Consider the following 23244-nt stretch of genomic DNA (forward strand, 5'->3'; position numbering starts at 1 on the left):
TTCTAGGTATTGTGCATTGGGAACACATTGGGAAATGCAGACGCTGGAAGGAAACATGAGGTTGAAGGAGGATCATGACCCGAAACGTCATCTGTCCATTCCACATACAGATGCTGCCTGAGCCGCTGAGTACCTCCAGCGCGTTGTGTTTCGCTCAAGGTATTGGTCAAAGATCATTGTACAAGGTGCGAACAAATCCTTTATGCCCCTGTCCCACTTAGGAAACCTGAATGGAAACCTCTGGAGACCTTGCGCCCCACCCAAGGTGTCCGTTAGGTTCCCGGAGGTTTTGGCCACTCTCCCTAATAGTCGAAAGTGGTTTCCACGTAGTCGAGGCTGCTTCAATGTTCCTGCGATTATTTCAACAAAACCAAAACCGGCCTCGACTAAAAATAGGTCGAAGCCAGTGGAGTGGGGTCGTTATTTACTTTCAGGCAGTCGAAGGCCATCTTCTTCACTGACCGGCCATTTTCATTGGCTCATTGGAGTTTTCAGCAAAGATTCTGTCGGATCTTTGGTTTTCAGGACCAAGAAGATCTGCCGGAAGGTAAAATGCCCGCTAACTTTATTAAACTTCATAAAACTCCCCACTCCATCTCCCCCCCCCCCCCTCTCTTCCCTTCTCCCCCCTTCTCTCCCTTTCTTTCCCCTTCTCTCCCTCCCTCCCGTGCTCTCTAAAGGACTTACCGTGCTCTGTGGCAGCCGTTTACATTACTCTTCATCGCGCAGACAGCGCTCCCTGGCCCCCACCTTCGCGATGTGTGTGTTTGTGTGTGTGTGTGTGTGCGGTCGGTGGCAAAGATCCTATAGGTTGCCGCTATGATCAAGGCTTTCCAGGTAAGTGACCAAAACCCCTGGCGACTCATGGAAACCTTGGGTAGGGCGCAAAGTCTCCAGAGGTTTCCATTCAGGTTTCCTAAGTGGGATAGGGGCATTAGTAACATGCTCAGGGCAAGTCAAACCATGAAACTGTACTAGAACATAGATCGGTACAGCACAGGAACAGGCTTACTGGCCCATTATAATTCAGTTTAATTTTGTTTAGAGATACAAGGCAGAAACAGGCCCTTCAGCCCATCGAGTCCGTGCCGACCAGCCCTATCCTACACACTAGGGATCATATACAATCTTTACAGAAGCCAACCAACCTACAAACCTGTACGTCTTTGGAGTGTGGGAGGAAACCGGAGCACCCGGGGAAAACCCCACGTGGTCATAGGGAAAACGTACAAACTCCGTACAGACAGCGCCCATAGTCAGGATCGAACCCGGGTCTCTGGCGCTGTAAGGCAGCAACTCTACCGCTGCGCCATCCTGCTGCTCCAGTTACTTTACTTGGCAACATTTATCATTTACTCGGCAAAGCATTGTGGAACTTTGCTCAGCATTACAGTGATAATTGTCCATAAAGGTCACAGAGTTTGAGAAGCTTTTGACCGCATCACAGTATATGGGCTGCAGTTTGTGGGCAAATGGAATCCCTCTAATCCCTATAATCGGCATCATCAAAAACTTCAAAGTTTAATGCAAAGTTGATCACAGTCGAGTCAAAACAAGAATGCGCCAGTGACCTGCATTCCTCCCCATTGCTGCCATCAACTGGCCAGTATGGTGTACTACAGAAGACCTGATTTCTGCCCCGTGGGAAATGGCTCAACAGAAAGTAGCCAGTGTATTGCCACCCCTGCCTTCATCCTTCCCTTTATTGACAACAGTGCCTGCAGAGTGAGCCAGTTTCCAAAGGATGGCTGCATCCTAACCCGTCAATCCTATTTTATACTGCAATCATACAGTCTGGCCTCACCTTCTCCATCATGGTCTGGTTTGGCTCAGCTACCAAGCACGACATCCGGAGGCTGCAGCTCATCGATCGATCAGCTGAGAAGATTCTTGGCTGCAACCTTCCCTCCATTGATGAACTGCAAGGGCCAGGAAGCGAGCGGGCAAGATCACCTCTGACCCCTCTCACCCTGGCCACAAACTCTTTGAATCACTTCCCTCTGGAAGGCGACTCCGGACTGTCAAAGCTGCCACAGCCAGACATAAAAACAGCTTTTTCCCACAAGCAGTAGCTCTACTCAACAGCCAAAAGTCTGTAGCCTCCTTTTCCTCTGGTATTTCATTTCATTCTTCACGTTTAAATTATAATGTTTTATTTTTAATTGTCTACTGTATATTGTGTTGTGACTTGCGAGCAAAGCACCAAGACAAATTCCTTGTATGTATATGTACTTGGCTAATAAAATGTATTCAATTCAATCCTATCCATTCAATCTGAAGAGGTTGTCACCTGGACAACAGCAGCCTAGGAATCTAAACACCAGGAAGTTCATGTTCGTAAGTGATAGAAGCAGAATTAGGCCATTTGGCCCATCAAATCTACCCCATTCAATCATGGCTGATCTATCTCTCCCTCTTAACCCGATTCTCCTGCCATCTCCCTATAACCTCTGACACCGGTGAATATTCAAGAAGTGGTAACCCAGTTCTTGACGTTGGAGGACCTTGGGCTTGTGTGCTGAAGCCTAACAGTGGTTTCTCACTGCCTCAAACTGCAGGGTGCCAGCAATCAGGACAAGATCATGGCTCTGTGACGTCTGTTGTGCTCTTCCCAAGGGGGGGAGGAGAAGACCTTCCTTTGCTGCAGCAGCTCCGGTCACCATTGCCAGGGCAAGGAAGATCAGAGGAGCTGTGCGATTCATCTCCCACATCGAGAGCAGCCCAGTCTCAGAGTGTGGATAAAGTTCTGACTACAAATGCTGATTCATTCTCACAAATTCATCCTCCTTTTGCATTGTACCTCTAGTTGTTGGTGTGAGCGGATGACTCTCATGGATGCGCCCTTCCAGCAAGAGCCCTACTGCCCCTCCTCCTTTGTCCTCTGGCATGTGAACTATACCTTTGGCCCCTCTTGATCTACTCCTGCCAGTGCTGGAGAATAGACAATAGACAATAGGTGCAGGAGTAGGCCATTCCAGCCAGCACCACCATTCAATGTGATCATGGCTGATCATCCCCAATCAGTAACCCGTTCCCGCCTTCTCCCCATATCCCCTGACTCCGCTATTTTTAAGAGCCCTATCTAGCTCTCTCTTGAAAGCATCCAGAGAAGTTGCCTCCAGTTGCCCTCTGAGACAGAGAATTCCACAGACTCACCACTCCCTGTGAGAAAAAGTGTTTCCTCGTCTCCGTTCTAAATGGCTTACTCCTTATTCTTAAACTGTGGCCCCTGGTTCTGGGCTCCCCCAACATCGGGAACATGTTTCCTGCCTCTGGCGTGTCCAAGCCCTTAACAATCGTATATGTTTCAATGAGATAAAGTGGTAAAGAAAGCTTTTGGTATGCTAGCCTTTATAAATCAGAGCATTGAGTATAGAAGCTGGGATGTAATGTTAAAATTGTACAAGGCATTGGTGAGACCAAATCTGGAGTATGGTGTACAATTTTGGTCGCCCAATTATAGGAAGGATGTCAACAAAATAGAGAGAGTACAGAGGAGATTTACTAGAATGTTGCCTTGGTTTCAACAACTAAGTTACAGAGATAGGTTGAATAAGTTAGGTCTTTATTCTCTGGAGCGCAGAAGGTTGAGGGGGGACTTGATAGAGGTCTTTAAAATGATGAGAGGGATAGACAGAGTTGATGTGGACAAGCTTTTCCCTTTGAGAATAGGGAGGATTCAAACAAGAGGACATGACTTCAGAATTAAGGGACAGAAGTTTAGGGGTAACATGAGGGGGAACTTCTTTACTCAGAGAGTGGTAGCGGTGTGGAATGAGCTTCCAGTGGAAGTGGTGGAGGCAGGTTCATTGGTATCATTTAAAAATAAATTGGATAGGTGTATGGATGAGAAGGGAATGGAGGGTTATGGTATGAGTGCAGACAGGTGGGACTAAGGGGAAAAAAAATTTGTTCGGCACGGACTTGTAGGGCCGAGATGGCCTGTTTCCGTGCTGTAATTGTTATATGGTTATATGGAGATACCCTCTCATCCTTCTAAACTCCAGAGTGTACAAGCCCAGCTGCTCCATTCTCTCAGCGTATGACAGTCCCGCTATCCCGGGAATTAGCCTTGTAAACCTGCGCTGCACTCCCTCAATAGCAAGAATTACTGGGACCAAGACCTAAGCTCCATCTATGTGCAACAGGACGTGAGGGGTGCACTCACCCATACCAGCAGCAAGACTTTAATCTGCACCTCCTCCAACTCAAACCCTGATGTAATCACACGTCCAAGTTCTTGGAGACCCCTTAAAATGCAGGGAGCGATGTTGGTCCCGGTCGCTCAGGCCTCCTTTCCTGTGCCTGGGATTCACCCAGTTTTAATTCAGTTTTCATTATTCCCTTTTATAGGGGCTCCACCCCTCCCCAACACAAGTCATTCATTCTCACCTAGCCACAGCTAATAATGACCTGTTTCCTTTAACATTGTTACTTCTTTGCATATCTTTCATTCATTGTTCTATATATCTCCCCACATCATCGTCTATATCTATCATTTCACTTTCCCGTGACGTTCACTCTGAAGAAGGATCTGGACCAGAAACGTCACCCATTCATTCGCTCCAGAGATGCTGCCTGTCCCACTGAGTTACTCCAGCTTTTTATGTCTTTCTTCGGTTTAAACCAGTTCCTTCCTACAAAATTGTTCATAGCACGTGGATTAGCAATTGCTGGCAGACAGGAAGCAAAGAGTAGGAGTAAACGGGTCCCTTTCAGAATGGCAGGCAGTGACTAGTGGGGTACCGCAAGGCTCAGTGCTGGGACCCCAGCTATTTACGATATATATTAATGATCTGGATGAGGGAATTGAATGCAACATCTCCAAGTTTGCGGATGACACGAAGCTGGGGGGCAGTGTTAGCTGGGAGGATGCTAGGAGGCTGCAAGGTGACTTGTATAGGCTGGATGAGTGGGCAAATGCATGGCAGATGCAGTATAATGTGGATAATTTGAGGTTATCCACTTTGGTGGCAAAAATAGGAAAGTAGACTATTATCTAAATGGTGGCCGATTAGGAAAAGGGGAGAAGCAACGAGACCTGGGTGTCATGGTACACCAGTCATTGAAAGTAGGCATGCAGGTGCAGCAGGCAGTAAAGAAAGCGAATGGTATGTTAGCATTCATAGCAAAAGGATTTGAGTATAGGAGCAGGGAGGTTCTACTGCAGTTGTACAGGGTCTTGGTGAGACCACACCTGGAGTATTGCGTACAGTTTTGGTCTCTTAATCTGAGGAAATACATTCTTGCCATAGAGGGAGTTTCAGAGAAGGTTCACCAGACTGATTCCTGGGATGTCAGGACTTATGAAGAAAGACTGGATAGACTCGGCTTGTACTCGCTAGAATTTAGAAGATTGAGGGGGGATCTTATAGAAACTTACAAAATTCTTAAGGGGTTGGACAGGCTAGATGCAGGAAGATTGTTCCCGATGTTGGGGAAGTCCAGAACAAGGGGTCACAATTTAAGGATAAGGGGGAAATCTTTTAGGACCGAGATGAGAAAAAATTTTTTCGCACAGAGAGTGGTGGATCTGTGGAATTCTCTGCCACAGAATGTAGTTGAGGCCAGTTAATTGGCTATATTTAAGAGGGAGTTAGATGTGGCCCTTGTGGCTAAAGGGATCAGGGGGTATGGAGAGAAGGCAGGTACAGGATACTGAGTTGGATGATCAGCCATGAGTGGGCATTTGCCCACTCGAAGGGCCGAATGGCCTACTCCTGCACCTATTTTCTATGTTTCAATGTTTCTATTAACACCTCTGCACATTTATTATTCAATATGCAAGTGTGTTCCAAACACTTAAAGCAAAGATCCTATCCACTATAGGATCTTTGGTTAAAGGGTCCCAAAAGTCCACTTATTTGCTATGCGTGCTACAAGGTCCCTTTTGTAAATTGAGAGCTAAATCAGTTGCATAGCGCGTGGAAACATACGCACCAAACAACTGAATCTCAAATAAATGATTTTCTAGGGCTTTTACTTTGTGATTAACCACACTGAGGCGAATTATGTGTTGCAACAGAGTAAAGGGCCTGTCCCACTTAGGCGATTTTTAGGCGACTACAGGCGGTGTTGACTGTATGGTCGTGAGTCGTCTCCTCAGTTGCCCAAAGAATCGTCGCGTTTTTCTAGTCGCCGCTGGATTTTGAAATGTTCAAAACTTTTCAGCAACAGTCGGCAACAGTTGGTTTGACGCCAACCGGCGACAGGTACCGGCGACTGAATTGCCTTGAGTTGTCTTCAGTTGTAGCCGACAGAGTCGTAGCTTGTCATAGCTTGTCGCGCGCTGGTGGACGTAGGTTGTTGTAGGTGTGGTCGTAGGTGGACGTCCGAATGGGTCGCCGGTTGTCGGTAGCTTGACGTCGACTAGGTGGTAGGTTGTTGTAGACATTGTCAGAGGAGGGGGTCCAGCCGCCATTTTTTCAGCCACCTGCTACCACAATGACAGTCGCTGGCAGTTGCCGAAAAAAATTGCCTGTGGGACAGGCCCATTATTGCAGTTAAAACAAAAAAAGGTAATTTAAATACCTTAAAAAGCATGAAAAAAGGTTGTAAAAGATAAAATTCTGCACTTCAATTACTTTATTGAACAGCAAGCAGGTGATCCCCACCACTGGAAATTCACTCTTCAATGAAAAGGTGGGAAATACTGCCACCTACTGGGAGAAAGTTTGACTTGCAGTGCCTCAATAAGAACAGCCAGCGAAAAGTTAGATAAATTCATGCTCTAACTGGCAACATGAGCTCACTGCCAGTTCTAAATAGTTGATTGGCCTTTGTTACTTACTCCACCCCTCTGCCAATCACCCCCTCACTCCCTCACCCATATCCACTTGTGTGGGAAGGAACTGCAGATGCTGGTTTAAACCAAAGATAGACACAAAATGCTGGAGTAACTCAATGGGACAGGTAGCATCTCTGGAGAAAAGGAATGGGTAACATTTTGGGCCGAGATCCTTCTCTGAAGAAGCATCACCCATTCCTTCTCTCCAGAGATGCTCCAGAGTTACTCCAGCCTTTGTGTCTATCCACCTATCACCTGCTGGGCTTTGTCCCAGCCCCCCCCCACCCCCCTCCCCCTCTCTTTTCCAGCTTTTTCCATATTTCCTGTTCCCCCCTTATTTCATTCAGCCTGAAGGAGGATCACAACCCAAAATGTAGTCTGTTCATTCCCTCCACAGATGCTGCCCGATCCTCTGAGTTCCTCATCCATTATGCATCCAATCTAAAATTCTCTGGAGAGAAGGAATGGGTGACGTCTCGACCCGAAACGTCACCAATTCCTTCTCTCCAGAGATGCAGTCTGTCCCGCTATTCCAGATTTTGGTGTCTATCTTCGATTTAAATCAGAATCTGCAGTTCCTTCCTACACAATCTAAAATTGTGTTTCATTGTGAACATAATTCCAGCAGTATTTTTTGTGACTGTTCACACCGATACACGTACCATCACCTTTAAAAAGTTCAATGTTATTATTTTATTTTCTGGCCATAATTTGTTTATTAATCGTGCAAACCAGCAGATAAATATTGTCCACAAAGGAAGGCCTTTTTCTTTCATTAACAAATAATTAAACTTATGGCATATGGACGGGTGATACTGTTTTTAAAGAAATGAAGGAATTATGAAAATAGGATAAGGACTGATCGGAATAAGTTTAGTTTAGTTTAGTTTTGTTTAGTGATACAGCACGGAAACTGTTCCTTCGGCCCACCGAGCTGGCTCCAGCTATCGATCCCTGCATATTAACACTACCCTGCACTAGGGACATTTTTTTTACATTTTATACCAAGCCAATTAAACTACAAATGTCTCTAGTTTGTACGTTCTCCTCGTGACCGTGTGGGTTTTCTCCGAGAACGGTCTTTGGAGCGTGGAGTAAACCGAAGATCTCAGAGAAAACCCACAGTCACGGGGAGAATGTACAAACTCCGTACAGGCAAGCACCCGTAGCCAGGGTCAAACCCGGGTCTCCAGCACTGTAAACGCTGTAAAGCAGCCACTCTACCGCTGCACCACCGTGCCTGCCGCCTGGCGCATAACACACTAGCACACTATGTCCATTGACGATGAGGAACATGTGGTCCTGGACTTCCTTACCACAGTAAATAAAATATATCAAGCTATGGTCCACTGTGGAGTAGGTGATAATGGGTGCCTTATTTTAAGGAATAATATTGACTGAGGGAATGGTGAACCGGTGGAATTCTCAACCATCAACAGCAGTGTGCGCCAAGTTTCCGAACATATGCAAGAAGGATATATATATTTTTTAGACAAAATAAACTTCAAAGGTTATGGAGTAAAATTAGGAAAATTATATTGAGATATAATTGAGATATTGGGGTAAAATTAGGAAAATTCTATTGAGATATATTGTGGATAAATGTGAGGTTATCCATTTTGGTTGCAAAAACAGGAAAGCAGACTATTATCTAAATGGTGGCCGACTAGGAAAAGGGGAGATGCAGCGAGACCTGGGTGTCATGGTACACCAGTCATTGAAAGTAGGCATGCATGTGCAGCAGGCAGTGAAGAAAGCGAATGGTATGTTAGCTTTCATAGCAAAAGGATTTGAGTCTAGGAGCAGGGAGGTTCTACTGCAGTTGTACAGGGTCTTGGTGAGACCACACCTGGAGTATTGCGTACAGTTTTGGTCTCCAAATCTGAGGAAGGACATTATTGCCATAGAGAGAGTGCAGAGAAGGTTCACCAGACTGATTCCTGGGATGTCAGGACTGTCTTATGAAGAAAGACTGGATAGACTTGGTTTATACTCTCTAGAATTTAGGAGATTGAGAGGGGATCTTATAGAAACTTACAAATTTCTTAAGGGGTTGGACAGGCTAGATGCAGGAAGATTGCTCCCGATGTTGGGGAAGTCCAGGACAAGGGGTCACAGCTTAAGGATAAGGGGGAAATCCTTTAAAACCGAGATGAGAAGAACTTTTTTCACACAGAGAGTGGTGAATCTCTGGAACTCTCTGCCGCAGAGGGTAGTCGAGGCCAGTTCATTGGCTATATTTAAGAGGGAGTTAGATGTGGCCCTTGTGGCTAAGGGGATCAGAGGGTATGGAGAGAAGGCAGGTACGGGATACTGAGTTGGATGATCAGCCATGATCATATTGAATGGCGGTGCAGGCTCGAAGGGCCGAATGGCCTACTCCTGCACCTAATTTCTATGTTTCTATGTTTCTATGAGATAGGGCAGCCGGAGCTCACATTGAATGGGCAAGCAGAATCGAAGGGCTGAATGGTCTACCCCTGCTTCAAATTTTCCACATTCTAGGCTCTCTAACTGGGCCAACCACGGCTCTGTATCCCCAGACTGGAGTTCCCCAGGCAGACAAACCATGGCCTGACTCGAATCTCAGCCATAAAATGTGCAAGGCTTTTGGAATGGTTCCTGGAGTAACAGCTGGAATCTCCTTCCCTGGAGTGTAAACAGGGAGAGGCAACAGCTACACAGACCTTCAATGTCTCCTCATATGGCAAAAGCCACTTTTAAATAAGAGTGCACAGAGCAGATCTTGCCAATATGTTGGGGAACTGTAGTTACAGGGTCAGACTGTTTAGGCTGCACTTGTATTGCCTCAAGCTACAAAGGCTGACAGGGTGAGCTGATAGAAGTAGGTATAAATATGTATTTTTGTGACCACTCAGTGCACATATCTTTTAGTACTCTGAAGAGTGGCCTTGACTCAAAACGTCACCCGTTCCTTGTCTCCAGAGATGCTGCCTGTCCCGCTGAGTTACTCCAGCATTTTGTATCTATCTTCGGTGTAAACCAGCATCTGCACTTCTCTTGATCTTATTCTGTGACATAACGACTCTGAGAATGATGGGTTGCCTTTGGGCATTTTCCAGACCGTCTCACTGAGCTTTCACCTCTGACCTTAAAGGTCACGGCTCCATCATAAGCTGCAGGCAGATAGATGAATCCCACATCTGGCGATCACCCTTGCAGGATTTGAAACCGAGCTTTGGTATTCCCAAGCCACAAGGAACTGCAGATGCTGGAATCTTGAGCAAAACACAAAGTGCTGGAGGAACTCAGTGAGTGATGCAGCGATTGCAGAGGGGATGGTACAAGTTGGGACCTTTCCTCAGACTGATTGTGGCAGGGGGGTTGGGAGAAACGTTGCCAATGGTAAAAGGACATTGAGCAAGTACAGCTTTCTAGTTCCCCCAATTAACAGTGTGGACAACATCGCCTATCCATTCCCTCCACAGATGCTGCCGACCTGTGGAGTTACTCCAGCACCGAGTGTTTCACTCTGAATGCCTGAGCTCCAGTGAACATCACACAATCCATGAAATGGTTTTAAAAAGTGTACAGAGTTCTCCCAATCTCCTGGTAAAATGTTGCCCTGGCCAGTTCTCACCGCAGATCCACATGTCAACAGAAACAGTTTAAGCTTCAAAAGCCAAATTGCTCAGAATACCACGGGCGGCATGGTGGTACAGCGGTAGAGTTGCTGCCATTACAGCACCAGAGACCCAGGTTCAATCCTGATCACTGGTGCTGTCTGTACTGTGTTTGTACGTTCTCCCCGTGACCTCATGGGTTTTCCCCATGTGCTTCAGTTTTCTCCCACACTCCAAAGACGTACAGGTTTGTAGGTTAATTGGCTTGGTAAAATTGTAAATAGTCCAGTGTGTGTTTAGGATAGTGTTAATGTGCGGGCATCGTTGGTCGGTGCGGACTCAGTGGGCCGAAGGGCCTGTTTCTGCGCTGTATCTCTAAACGAAACCTCACAACACATGGTCGCCATAACTAATAAGACACATATTTCAAAATGTGCTATCCCAGCTCACACTGAAGTCACTCCACAGCTTGAAGTAACCCTGCTGCCTTTTGTTGTCTGACTGCAATAAAACCAGATCAAAACAATCCAGGAAAGCAATTTGCTGTCTCAAGAGCTGAAGCATTAACCAAGTTTACATTGCCAGTTCTTCCAGCTGCAGTGTACAGCTCCATTAATAATCTATTTACAAGCTCACCTGTCTTCATTTGTCCTTCACTCTGTTAATTGGTGTAACTAGAAGGCTGTACATGCTCAATGTGCCCTTGCCCTCATACAGGGAACATACAAAAGATGCAAAGTATTTTTGTCTGAAACATACAAGACAAAGGCTTGAACACAACTCCACAAGTTTTAACTGAAGATGGACACAAAATGCCAGAGTAACTCAGCGGGACACGCAGCATCTCTGGAGAGGAGGAATGGGTGCCACTGAGTTGCTCCAGCATTTTATGTCTATCTTCGTTTTAAACCAGCATCTGCAGTTCCTTCCTCCACAAGTTTTAACATTGGTTTGAATAATGATAAGATTGGACCTTGTGAAAAGGTACTAAATTGGAATCATGCAAAGTAATAGTGATTACTTTGTATTACTTTGGAATAATGATTTGGCCATATGGATTCAGAACTGATTTAGTGATAGAAGACAGAGGGTTGTAGCGGAAGGATGATATTCAGGGTGGAGGTCTGTGACCAGTGGCCGTGGCGTTCCATAGGGATCTGTACTAGGACCTCTGTGTTCCTGATGTATAAAAGGGTCTTGGACGTAATTGATGTCGATGGTTTAGTTAGCAAGGTTGCAGATTTCACTGAAATAGGTGGAATCATAGATAGAGAAGATGTCTGTCAAATATTATAGGAGGATCTTGATCAGCTGGACAAGTGGGCAGAAGAACGGCTAATGGAGTTTAATGCAGGTAAATGTGAGGTGTTACATTTTTCAAAGTCAAACCAGTGAATAGTGGGGGCCTGGAAAGTGTTGTAGTGCAGAGAAATCTAAGAATACATGCACATCGTTCCCTGAAAGTGGTGTCATAGAGAGATAGAAGACTTTCGGTACATTGGCCCTCATATGTCAGAGTATTGGGCAGAGAAGTTGGAATGGTATGCTACAGTTATACAACATTTTAGTGAGGGCACATTTGGAGAACTGTGTTAATTTTTGGTCACCTTGCTCTAGGAAGGATGCCATTATGCTGGAAAGAGTGCAGAGAAGATTTGCAAGGATGTTGCCAGGACTCAAGGACCTAGCTATAGGGAAAGATTGGGAATGTTAGGAATTTATTCCTTGGATTGCAGGAGGCCGAGGGGTTATCTTACAAAGGTCTATAAAATCATGAGGGGAGTCGATAGGGTGAATGCACAGGTTTTTTACCCAACATAGGGGAATCAATAACAAGAGGACATATTGTGTGTTAAGTAGAAGGCTGTCAAGTATGGCAGATGAGGTTCAATCCGACTAAGTATGAGGTGTATTTAAAAAATTTATTCAACAATTTTTTTGCACTTTGGGAGCTCAAATGCAAGGAGTAAAAAGCCAATTAAGGGCAAAATCCTTAACAGCATTGATGTACAGAGGGACCTTAGGGGCCAATTCCATGACTCCCTCAAAGTGGCAACACAAGCAGATAGAGTGGTAAAGAAGGCATATAGTATGTTGCTTTCTTTGTTTGGGGCATTGAGTATGTCAATAAGTCATGATGCAGCTTTGTAGGGCTCTGGTTAGGCAGCAGTTGGAGTATTGCGCGCAGTTCTGCTCACCACAATACAAGAAGGATGTGGAGGCTTTGAAAAGGGCTTATCAGAATGATGTCTGAATTAGGGGGGTATTAGCTTCAAGGAGAGGTGAGACGAACTAGGTTGCTTTTGCTGGAATGCCGGAGGTTGAGGGGAAACGTGATAGAAGTACATAAAATGATGGAAGTCAGAAACTTACTCAAAGAATGGAAACATCAAATGCTTTAGGGCATAGTTATAAACTGAAAAGTTTAAAGGAGATGTATGCTGCGTGCTTTTTACACTGAGTGTGGTGAATGCTTGAAAAGTGGTGCCGGGTTGGTAATGGATACAATAGTGGCATTTAAGGGACTTTCGGATAGGTAGGGAATGGAGGAATATGGATTATATGCAGGCAGATATGAGTTGGTCTTGGCATCATGTTCAACACAGATATTGAGGAGCAAAGTGAAGATTCCTGCACTGTACTGTTCTATGTTCTGCTGGAGAGACATATAATTCCAGGACCGATGAACATTTGGCCAACATCTCAAAGAGAAAGGAATGGTTAACATTTTTTGGGTCATGCCCTTCACTATCAAAGTCATTACATGGAATGCTTCACTGCACGAGCACATTAGATCATCACATCCATTCGGTGATTTCATCGTCTGGCCTTAGCTGTGTTACAAACTATAATGTTTACACTCCTGCTATACACTTTGGGGATCACTACACTCTTTTCCTTGTGGTGCCACTTAGATGTCTGGCACTAAAATGGCAGACAAGTAGAAGTGGTGACACGGAGTGGATCCGAGACTCAAAGACCACTCCAATTAAAATTTGAACCACGCCATAAATTTGCTCTCATTTTGTGCACTACTAATACCTTTGCAGATTAATTTCTTGCTGGTTAACATTAAAAAGAGCATCATATTCACGTTTGAATCAATTGTGCTTGTACCACGCAGCTCTAAAAGCACCCAGTTAAATAAATACCAGGAAGCACATCGCAAGGTTAATATTGGTAGTATTTGCCTTCACCTGCTTTCTTTGACCAGATTGACCAGTTGTTTGGCCACACAGCAAAAAGACTACCTTCTTATGTACCCCAGGAACATGACAGAAAAACAAATTCATAGGCATCTCTTGGCAGTAAAGTGACCCACACTGTTCCTCCTGCATACTCTGCTACTTTGGGTTGATTTGCTCCTTCATTTACCCACCCTCTCTCCATAATCTTCAACATACACTGAACCAAACCCTGTAAATCTTCGTCTTGACAATTCTAATTAATCAGGCTCTTTGCGATGTGGAGACCGAGCTTGGTTTCCATTTCCCTGTGTTTTTCCTGGTTTTATCTCAATGGCCAAATTCTAACTTTGTCTCAGAAAGCAGTAAAATTAGGTTTCCTCCATTAAATCGCTTGAACTCCCCTCCTTCAAATCCACAGGAATGTCGGGCACATTTATGCAACATCTGCATAGTTTAGATCTTTCGGTGTCTACATTATTCCAGCAGATCTGCAGTGTCCCACCTCCTAGCCCAGATATTTACCTTCCCTTAGGCATGGATCCTAAAACCCGATCTCAAGCAATAGCGAACAACTTATGTTATCTCGGTATTTTTTCAGCTAAAAATGAGCATTTAAAAGTTTAAATTGCTGCTTTGCTTCTGATGCATGGGCATACGAAATTCAAAGATCAAACAGATAGAGAACTACAATTATCTAATTAGTTAGGATATTCTCCTGAAAAAAAGTTTGAAAATCACTGCTTTGACAAATCTTACATAATCAAGAGATTTTTAGTATCCAGTTATCTTTCACGTAACATCCATCTAGACTATAGTTGTGAAATATTCTGAAAATAATTATCTTCCTGTTCAGAAAACGTGACTGCAGATGTTTTCAAGTTTGCAGCTTTTGGGAGAACAGGTGTTTTTTTTTAATTTTCCATAACCTATCATCCAATTCTCTTCACAAACAACAAGAGCATAGCTTTTAGATTTATAGTCCTTAAACTAGGTCTACAGCATGCAAATCAAAATGTCCTGATAGTGTATTCCTCTTGAATGAACCCGGCCACACAAGGCTTGAACAAGGAGCATTCGTGCCAACTGAATCCAAACAAAAGCTGTGGAAATGTCACTTGAGACATTATTTGCTTTGCCTAAAACTAAATAGACGATTAAGTAAAAAACTAAAGGAAAACATTAGGGTAGAACAATTGCACACATGGAATTCCACCCAAATGGCAACAGGAATAGAAGAGCAAATCCTATTCATTATCATCCCAGATAGAGTCTAAATCCATTAATGATAGCATTATCAAACACCAAGCCACTTCCTATTTACTCCTATCGGACCCTCAGTTTATTTTACGGCATTAGCACAGGAATTAATTACACCCAGGAATTAGAATAGATAAGATTGCAGTCTTTGAACTATAATTAAGTCAACATCACAAAACTCAATCAATATGAGATGTAACAGGTCGAGGTTCCTTTCATGAAGCATTGCTTTGGAAATTTTACTGCTATGACATATCGGTTTACAATGCAGCACAATGAAACTAAGAGGCGCAAGAAGCTAAAAACTCAATAAGGAATGACAAAATGAAATGAATTGTTCTCCTGCTGTTTACCAAAATAGTTGTAAATTAAATGTGCGGGAAGGAACTGTAGATGCTGGCTGAAACCAAAGATAGACACAAAATGCTGGAGTAACTCAGCAGGTCAGGCAGCATGGGATTGGTGACGTTTCGGGTCGAGACCCTTCGTCAGAGTCAGAGGGAGTCTCTCCACTTTTTTATAAAAGTCAAGAGATCTTGCACATGGAATGATTCGCCAGAAGCGAGCGCAAGACTTCTTAAAATTTCTGTGATTCACAAGTTTCTTGCAACATAGTACAAGATACAAGATACATTTATTTGTCACATGTATCAACTGGTACAGTGAAATGTGTGGTCACCATATGTGTGGTCACCAGTGATGTATTTCATAAAGAACGGATACAAGTCTGAGGATGAGGATGGGGATGGCGCTGTGGTATAGTGGATCGAGCAACAGCCTTACAATCAATCTCCCATATGGTCTAGTGGTTAGGATTCCTGGTTTTCACCCAGGCGGCCCGGGTTCGACTCCCGGTATGGGAATTGACTGTTTTTGAGTATAGAAGCTGGGATGTAATGTTAAAATTGTACAAGGCATTGGTGAGACCAAATCTGGAGTATGGTGTACAATTTTGGTCGCCCAATTATAGGAAGGATGTCAACAAAATAGAGAGAGTACAGAGGAGATTTACTAGAATGTTGCCTGGGTTTCAACAACTAAGTTACAGAGATAGGTTGAATAAGTTAGGTCTTTATTCTCTGGAGCGCAGGAGGTTAAGGGGGGACTTGATAGAGGTCTTTAAAATGATGAGAGGGATAGACAGAGTTGATGTGGACAAGCTTTTCCCTTTGAGAATAGGGAAGATTCAAACAAGAGGACATGACTTCAGAATGAAGGGACAGAAGTTTAGGGGTAATATGAGGGGGAACTTCTTTACTCAGAGAGTGGTAGCGGTGTGGGATGAGCTTCCAGTGGAAGTGGTGGAGGCAGGTTCATTGGTATCATTTAAAAATAAATTGGATAGGCATATGGATGAGAAGGGAATGGAGGGTTATGGTATGAGTGCAGGCAGGTGGGACGAAGGGGAAAAAAAAAGTTGTTCGGCACGGACTTGTAGGGCCGAGATGGCCTGTTTCCGTGCTGTAATTGTTATATGGTTATATTGTTATATGGTTATATGAGATTGGCAGAAAGTTTGCTGAAAGCTCACAGTTTACTCCTTCCTCAACAAGAACCAGGACCCAATACAATTTGCTTACAATTTGCCTACAATTTGCCTACAATTTGCCTACCACCACAACAGATAAACAGACCTTCTCGACCTCCTCATCAACAGACCACAATCTGTATGAATTGGTAGCAACATTTCCTCCTCAAAAACCATCAGTACGGGAGTACCTCTTTTTTTTACAAAAATAAATGTAATCAATTATTGCAAGAATAATATATGGAATACAAAACAATATCAAACAAACCCACCACCATAATACAAAATTACCCAATTATCTAAACAAACATTCTTAAACATCTATCCTTGTTAATCCTTGTCAAGGATGCATTCAACCCCCCGCGGGGCACAGCGGTCCTAGAAATCCCGCAGGACGCCCGTGGACAGCGCGTAGTCCCTCTCTAGGACCATCTTGGCGCGGACGTAACCTCGGAAAATGGGCGGGCAGCCGGCTCGGGCAGAGCCCTCTTCTGTCTGGCGCCGTGACTCGCGGATGGCCAACTTGGCCAGGCCCAGGAGTAACCCAACCAGGACATCTTCAACCCTACCCTTTCACTTATGCACAGGGTATCCAAAGATGAGGATGGTGGGGGTGAAGTGCAGCCAGAAGGCAAGGAGCAGCCCCATTAGATATAGGAACAGGGGCCTGGGAGTACCTCAAGGCTGTGTGCTCAGCCCCCTGCTCTACTCACTCTATACTCACGACTGTGTAGTCAGACACAGTTGCATCAGTCGCTGCCTCAAAAAGGCTGGCAGTATCATCAAAGACCCACACCATCCTGGCCACACACTCATCTCCCTGCTACCTTCAGGTAGAAGGTACAGGAGCCTGAAGACAGCAACATCCAGGTTCAGGAATAGCTACTTCCCCACAGCCATCAGGCTATTAAACCTGGCTCAGACAAAACTCTGATTATTAATAACCAATTATCTGTTCTTTGCACTTTATCAGTTTATTTATTCATGTGTGTATATATTTATATTACGGCATATGGACACACTGATCTGTTTTGTAGTAAATGCCTACTATATTCTGTGTGCTGAAGCAAAGCAAGAATTTCATTGTCCTATCAGGGACACATGACAATAAACTCACTTGAACTTCCAACTCCATCTTCATGCTCGCCGACGACACCACCGTTGTTGGACGAATTACAGATGAGGAAGAGTCGGAGTATAGGTGGGAGATCAAATGGTGCCAGAACCACAACCTGGCACTCAACATCAGTAAGATCAAGGAAATGATTATGAACTTTCGAAGAGGAAGGACAAAGATGTACTCCTGGGTCTCCTCCATGGCCACAGCGAGCAGCACCGGAAATTGGAGGAACAGCACCTCATATTCCGTTTGGGGAGTCTGCACCCCGGGGGCATGAACATCGAATTCTCCCAATTTTGTTAGTCCTTGCTGTCTCCTCCCCTTCCTCAGCCCCCTGCTGTCTCCTCCCATCCCCCAGCCTTCTGGCTACTCCTCCTTTTCCCTTTCTTGTCCCCACCCACCCCCGCCCCCGATCAGTCTGAAGAAGGGTTTCGGCCCGAAACGTTGCCTATTTCCTTCGCTCCATAGATGCTGCTGCACCCGCTGAGTTTCTCCAGCTTTTTTGTGTAACCGACAAAGATGTACAAATCTGTCTTCATGGACAGTACAATGGTGGAGAATCCAAAGCTTCAAATTCCAGGTTGTGCATATCTCTGAAGGTCTGTCCAAGACCCAGCAAAGTCATGCAAGTATAAAGAAACCAATGCCTTTAGAAGATAGAGGTTGAAGAGATTCAGTATGTCAACAAATGCTCTCTTGAACCACTACAGGTGTACAGTAGAGAGCATTTTGGCTAATTACAGCACAGCCTCAAACAGTCTCTGTGTGGAAAAAGTGTTTCCTCATCTCCATTATAAATGACTTACCCCTGATTCTTAAACTGTGGCCCCTGGTTCTGGACTCTCCCAATATCAGGAACATGTTTCCTGCCTCTAGCGTGTCCAAACTCTTAATAATCTTATATGTTTCAATAAGATGCCCTCTCATCCTTCTAAACTCCAGAGTGTACAAGCCCAGCCGCTCCATTCTCTCAGCATATGACAGTCCCGCCATCCCAGGAATTAACCTTGTAAACCTACGCTGCACTCCCTCAATAGCAAGAATGTCCTTCCTCAAATTAAGGGACCAAAACTGCAGACAATACTCCAGGTGTGGTCTCACTACGACCCTATACAACTGTCATTTCACTCCTGCCATCGGGAAGAAGGTATAGGAGCCTGAAAACTGTAACGTTCAGGTTCAGGAGCAGCTTCATCCCCATGACCATCAGGTAACCATTTGAAACCTCCAAATAGGCTCTGAACTATATCTGACGGGCCATTATTTTTGACTTTGCACTATTAATGCTTATTTATTTGTTTGTTTATTTTTTTATATATATGCTGAACTTTTGTTGTTGTTTGTTATGGGTTTTACAGTGTCTTTGATGATGCTAGCCTCCTTTCTGGGGCACTGCCTCCTGTCGATCCCTTTGATAACGGGGAGGTCAGTACCTGTGTTGGACCGAGCAGTGTCCTACATTGCCAGGTGCTGTTCTCTGTCATATTTTGGACCAGGCTGTGATGTCACCAGTCAATACCCTCTCTACCATACACCTGTACAAGCTCGAGAGAGTAGTTATTAACATACTGAACCTCGTCAATCTTCTAAGTAGAGGCGTGATGGGCTTTCTTTCTGATCACATCAATGTATTGATCTTCAGAGATATAGACGGCCAGAAGCTTGAAGTTGTTGTCTCTCCATAGCCAATATGTATTGGTCTAATGCAGAGTGGATCACATTCTCCGTTGATCTAATGTGATGATAGGGGGCGCTGCAGTGGCAGCAGCCTGTCAGCAGCGCGTTAGTTTTATTTTCAACTTTAAAATTTTTTTTTAGTATGTTTTAAAGTATGTTTTTGATGTTTCTCGGTGTGTTTTGCGTGGGGGGTGGTGTGGGAGGGGAGGGGGAAACCGTTTTGGCCGCCTCCTCCACGGAGAGGCGACTTTTTCCAGGTCGCCTCCCCCGTGGCCTAACAGCAAGGATCGGCGAGGCCTTTCCCGGAGTCGAGCCTGGGGCTTCAGCGGCGGGCGCAGAGTGCACTCTCGGCATGGAGTGGGCGAGCCCTCGTTGGGGCTCGCTGTAGGGGAGCGCTCCGTTTCGCTGGCCCGGGGTAGCCGGCAGCCTGAAGCCGCGGTCTGCACAGCTCCAGCTGGCGCGGCGTCTACAGCCCGGGATCCCTCGTGGGGGACCCGGGGGAAGAAGAAGCCATCACTGCCGGCCCGCGGCCAAACTTCTACCGCGGGTCCGGCATGGACTTACCATCACCCCTGGAGGGGAGCTTCGACCACCGGCCCTGCGGTCTGCGGTGCTTCTGGCTGCGGCGCAGCGGGAACCTTAAATCTTCGACCGCCGGCCTGCGGCCTACACCAGCCTGAAGCCGCGGTCTCTGGTGGGGAAGAGCCGATCCTGGACTTACCTTGCCTTTGACTTTGTCCCTTACCATCTGGACGCCCGCAGCAACGGCTGCGGAGGGTGGAGGTCCCGACCACGGGGGAAAATGGAGGAGGTCTGGCCAAGTTCTGTGCCTTCCACCACAGTGATGAATGCTGTGGTGGATGTTTGTGTTACATTTGTGTTACATTTTTATTGTATATTTTTATTTTATTGTTCTTTATTATTGTACCGCTGCTGACAACCCAAAATTCCACCGACCCTGGTTGTGTGGCAATAAATTCTATCAATTCTATCAATCAATGATAAGCAAATTATGGTGTGTCTATGACATTGCTAAGGGAGAAGTTAATATGCATTATAACCAACCCCCTAACCTAGCAAAGTTACGAAATTTTGAGATTTAAAAAAACAAGTCTGCAGTTTATCCCATCAGATAAAACATAAACAGAAGTTTAATTTGATACGTAATTCACTTTCATATCTTCAGTCTTAAAATTTTAAGTTATGGCCATTTTCATACTCTGAAATTAGCATTTTGTTCCCTATTGCTTTTCCATTGACTTAACACAAAAGCTGTGATCGAGGACAGTCAAAAACCCATAACTTTCTAAAAAATTAAGAGAACTGAATGAAATTTTCAGTTATTATAGATTGAAGCATTCTGGAACAAATATGAAACATCTTACTTGGATGACCTGAAATTAAAGCATATAATTAGTTAATTACCTAATTGTAGTTAATTACAAAATTGACCGTTGTGACGGAAATAGTAATAAACACCCAGACTGCCTTGAAAACAATTGAGACCCTTGGACTTAACTAATGAGAGGTTGAAGATGTCCACAAAACCCCAGCCAATTGGTCTGCACAGATTTTAAGAACGCAGCCAGGTACACCATCAGGTCCAGATGCTTTTTGAGGGTTTAAGCTCATGAAGAATCTTCTGTCGGCCTTGATGTCTAAGATTACAATGCTATCAGAAGCTGTTGCAGCTGAGAAAGCACTTCCCTTCGAAGCAAACATAGAACAAATTCAGCTCATCTGGGTGTGATGCCTTGCTGTTGCTTAGTTTTACCTTGTAGAAAGTAATGGTGTGCAAGCCCTGCCACAGCGGCCGAACGGCTGTCTCGTCCTCCAGCTTAAAGTGAAAGTGTCCATTTGCCTTTCTGATGGCCTTATCGAGGTCGTACTAGGACTTCCTATATGTACCCACATCGCTAGGCAAGCATGTTCGAGATCTGGTCCTCCGTAGATTGCAGACCTCCGTGTCATTTCAAGGCTTCTGGTTAGGAGTCAATCAGACCAGTTGCAACAGCAGTTAATCACAATTTTTTTTTTTTTTTAAATAAGAATCATGCCATCATGCAAATTAAACTTGGCTTCTAATCCCATTTGGCACTGAATGGTGTTTTCAAACTTGACCATTTGTTAATTACCTAAAATAAACCAAGAGAAGACTGATCATTGAGATGTTGGAGTGTTGCCAGTATTGGGGCTATGACTAAAGGATGAACATACAGACTGAACTTAATGCTCAAAAGCAGCATTGGATTAGACCTGACGCAGCACTAGAAGAGATAGGATCCAACCCCATGTTAGGCATAGTGTTCAGAGTGCTTGAATGTTGGATGGAGAATGATTAGTGCCTGAGATTTTGGCACGAATGACAGATTATATTTACAAAACTCACTCTCGCATTGGCAATTTAACATCATGTCCAGGATTTATTTTGTTGGGATGCCCGCGAGAGTAGTATCTCCCTTGCGATTTTGGATTTTGACATGATGCACTCACTCATATTTTTGAGAAATATATGGAGATGGTTTCTGACCACACTATTCCATCCCAGTCAAATCCTTCCTGCACCGTCGGAACCTCACTACCAGCGCACGCTGCCCTCGGGGCGGTTGCTATGGAGAGGAGATGGTTGCCCACCTCTTTGCAGAATGTGGATTTGCAAAGAGAGTCTGGAGAGGTTTGCAAGGGTCCCTGTCACGATTTATTCCGAACAGCTCCGTCACAGAGGACTGTGATTTACGGACTGTTCCCAGGGACGCATTCAGAGACTGACATCGAGTGATGCTGGAAGGTCATCAACTCGGTGAAAGAGGCTCTTTGGTCTGCCGGAGCTTTGTTGACCTCCCAGCGGAGCGAGATATCCGTCAGGGAATGTTGCCAACTGGCCCGCTGCAGACTGCAGGAGTATGTGCTGAGGGACACACTGAAGCTTGGTGCACCCAATGCCAAGGCTCGGTGGGGGAGGACCACAGTCTAGGGTCCTTCTGCAACTAGACATGGGGGGCAGGGTGTGGTGGAGATGTAAGTAAGGGAAGGGATTCCACGCCAGTGGGCCACATGAGTGGCAAGGGTGGGGGATAAATTGAGAAATTTGAACAATGTAGGTAAACAGTATTGAATATTTTGTATAGCCTCCGAAAATGTCGGATGAATTTTTTGCACAGTTCATGTCTATATTACTAAAACTCTGTTCTTGACCAGTTTTGGCTTTCTGTGCTGCGGTTTCCGAGAGTACGCCGCCACCTACAGCCGTCATTTTTGGCCACCTCGCTCAGAGCCCCCCTCCGCCGCATGTGTGCCGAGGATTTTTCCTGTCGATGAAAATTGACAGAGATGTTAATGTTTTTCCAACATTCCCCATCCTCTCTGCTGCCCCCGCTGGAGGGAGGGAGGGAATATAAAACCAGGAAGTGGTGTGCCTCAATCAGTCTCGGCAAGTGCTGTGCCTCAATCAGTCTCTGCAAGTGGTGTGCCTCAATCAGAGCTTTGAACGACATTGACAAATGTCTACAGCACTGTGAGTACCCTTAATTTGGTTTGAAAATGATAATATGGTTCGAGGTAAAAAAGCACTGCCTGCAAATGGTTGTTTGGGTTTGGGTTGAAGTAAAAAGGCACTCTCTCTCCCCCCCTCCTCTCTCTCCCTCCCCCCTCCCTCTCCTCTCCCCCCCCCCCCCCCCTCTCCTCTCCCCCCCCCTCCTCCTCTCCCCTCCCCTCCTCTCCTCCCCCCCTCTCCTCTCCCCCCTCTCCTCTCCCCCCTCTCTCTCCCCCCCCTCCCTCTCCCCCCCTCTCCTCCTCCCCCCCCCTCTCCTCTCCCCCCCCATCTCTCTCCCCCCCTCCTCCCTCCCCCCATCTCTCCTCCCCATCTCTCCTCCCCCATCTTTCCCCCCCTCTCTCCTCCCCCCTCTCCTCTCCTCCCCCCCCTCTCTCCTCCCCCCTCCAGCCCTTCCCCCCCCTCCCCCTCTCCCCTCCTCCCCCCCCCTCTCTCCTCCCCCCTCTCTCCTCCCCCCATCTCTCCTGCCCCATCTTTCCTCCCCCCTCTCTCCTCCCCCCTCTCTCTCTCTCCCCCCTCTCTCTCTCTCCCCCTCCTTCCCTCTATTAGCGTG

General features: G+C 45.5%; 1 non-coding gene across 1 annotated transcript; it reads left to right on the forward strand.

Moving 5' to 3' along the window:
• The first annotated feature begins 15607 nt into the window (after positions 1–15607).
• Positions 15608–15679, forward strand: trnae-uuc (transfer RNA glutamic acid (anticodon UUC)). The gene has a single exon. It is a non-coding gene; the product is annotated as a tRNA-Glu (tRNA).
• Positions 15680–23244: the final 7565 nt, after the last annotated feature.

Source organism: Leucoraja erinacea, chromosome 7, assembly GCF_028641065.1.
Source record: "Leucoraja erinacea ecotype New England chromosome 7, Leri_hhj_1, whole genome shotgun sequence".
Lineage (NCBI taxonomy): Eukaryota > Metazoa > Chordata > Chondrichthyes > Rajiformes > Rajidae > Leucoraja > Leucoraja erinaceus.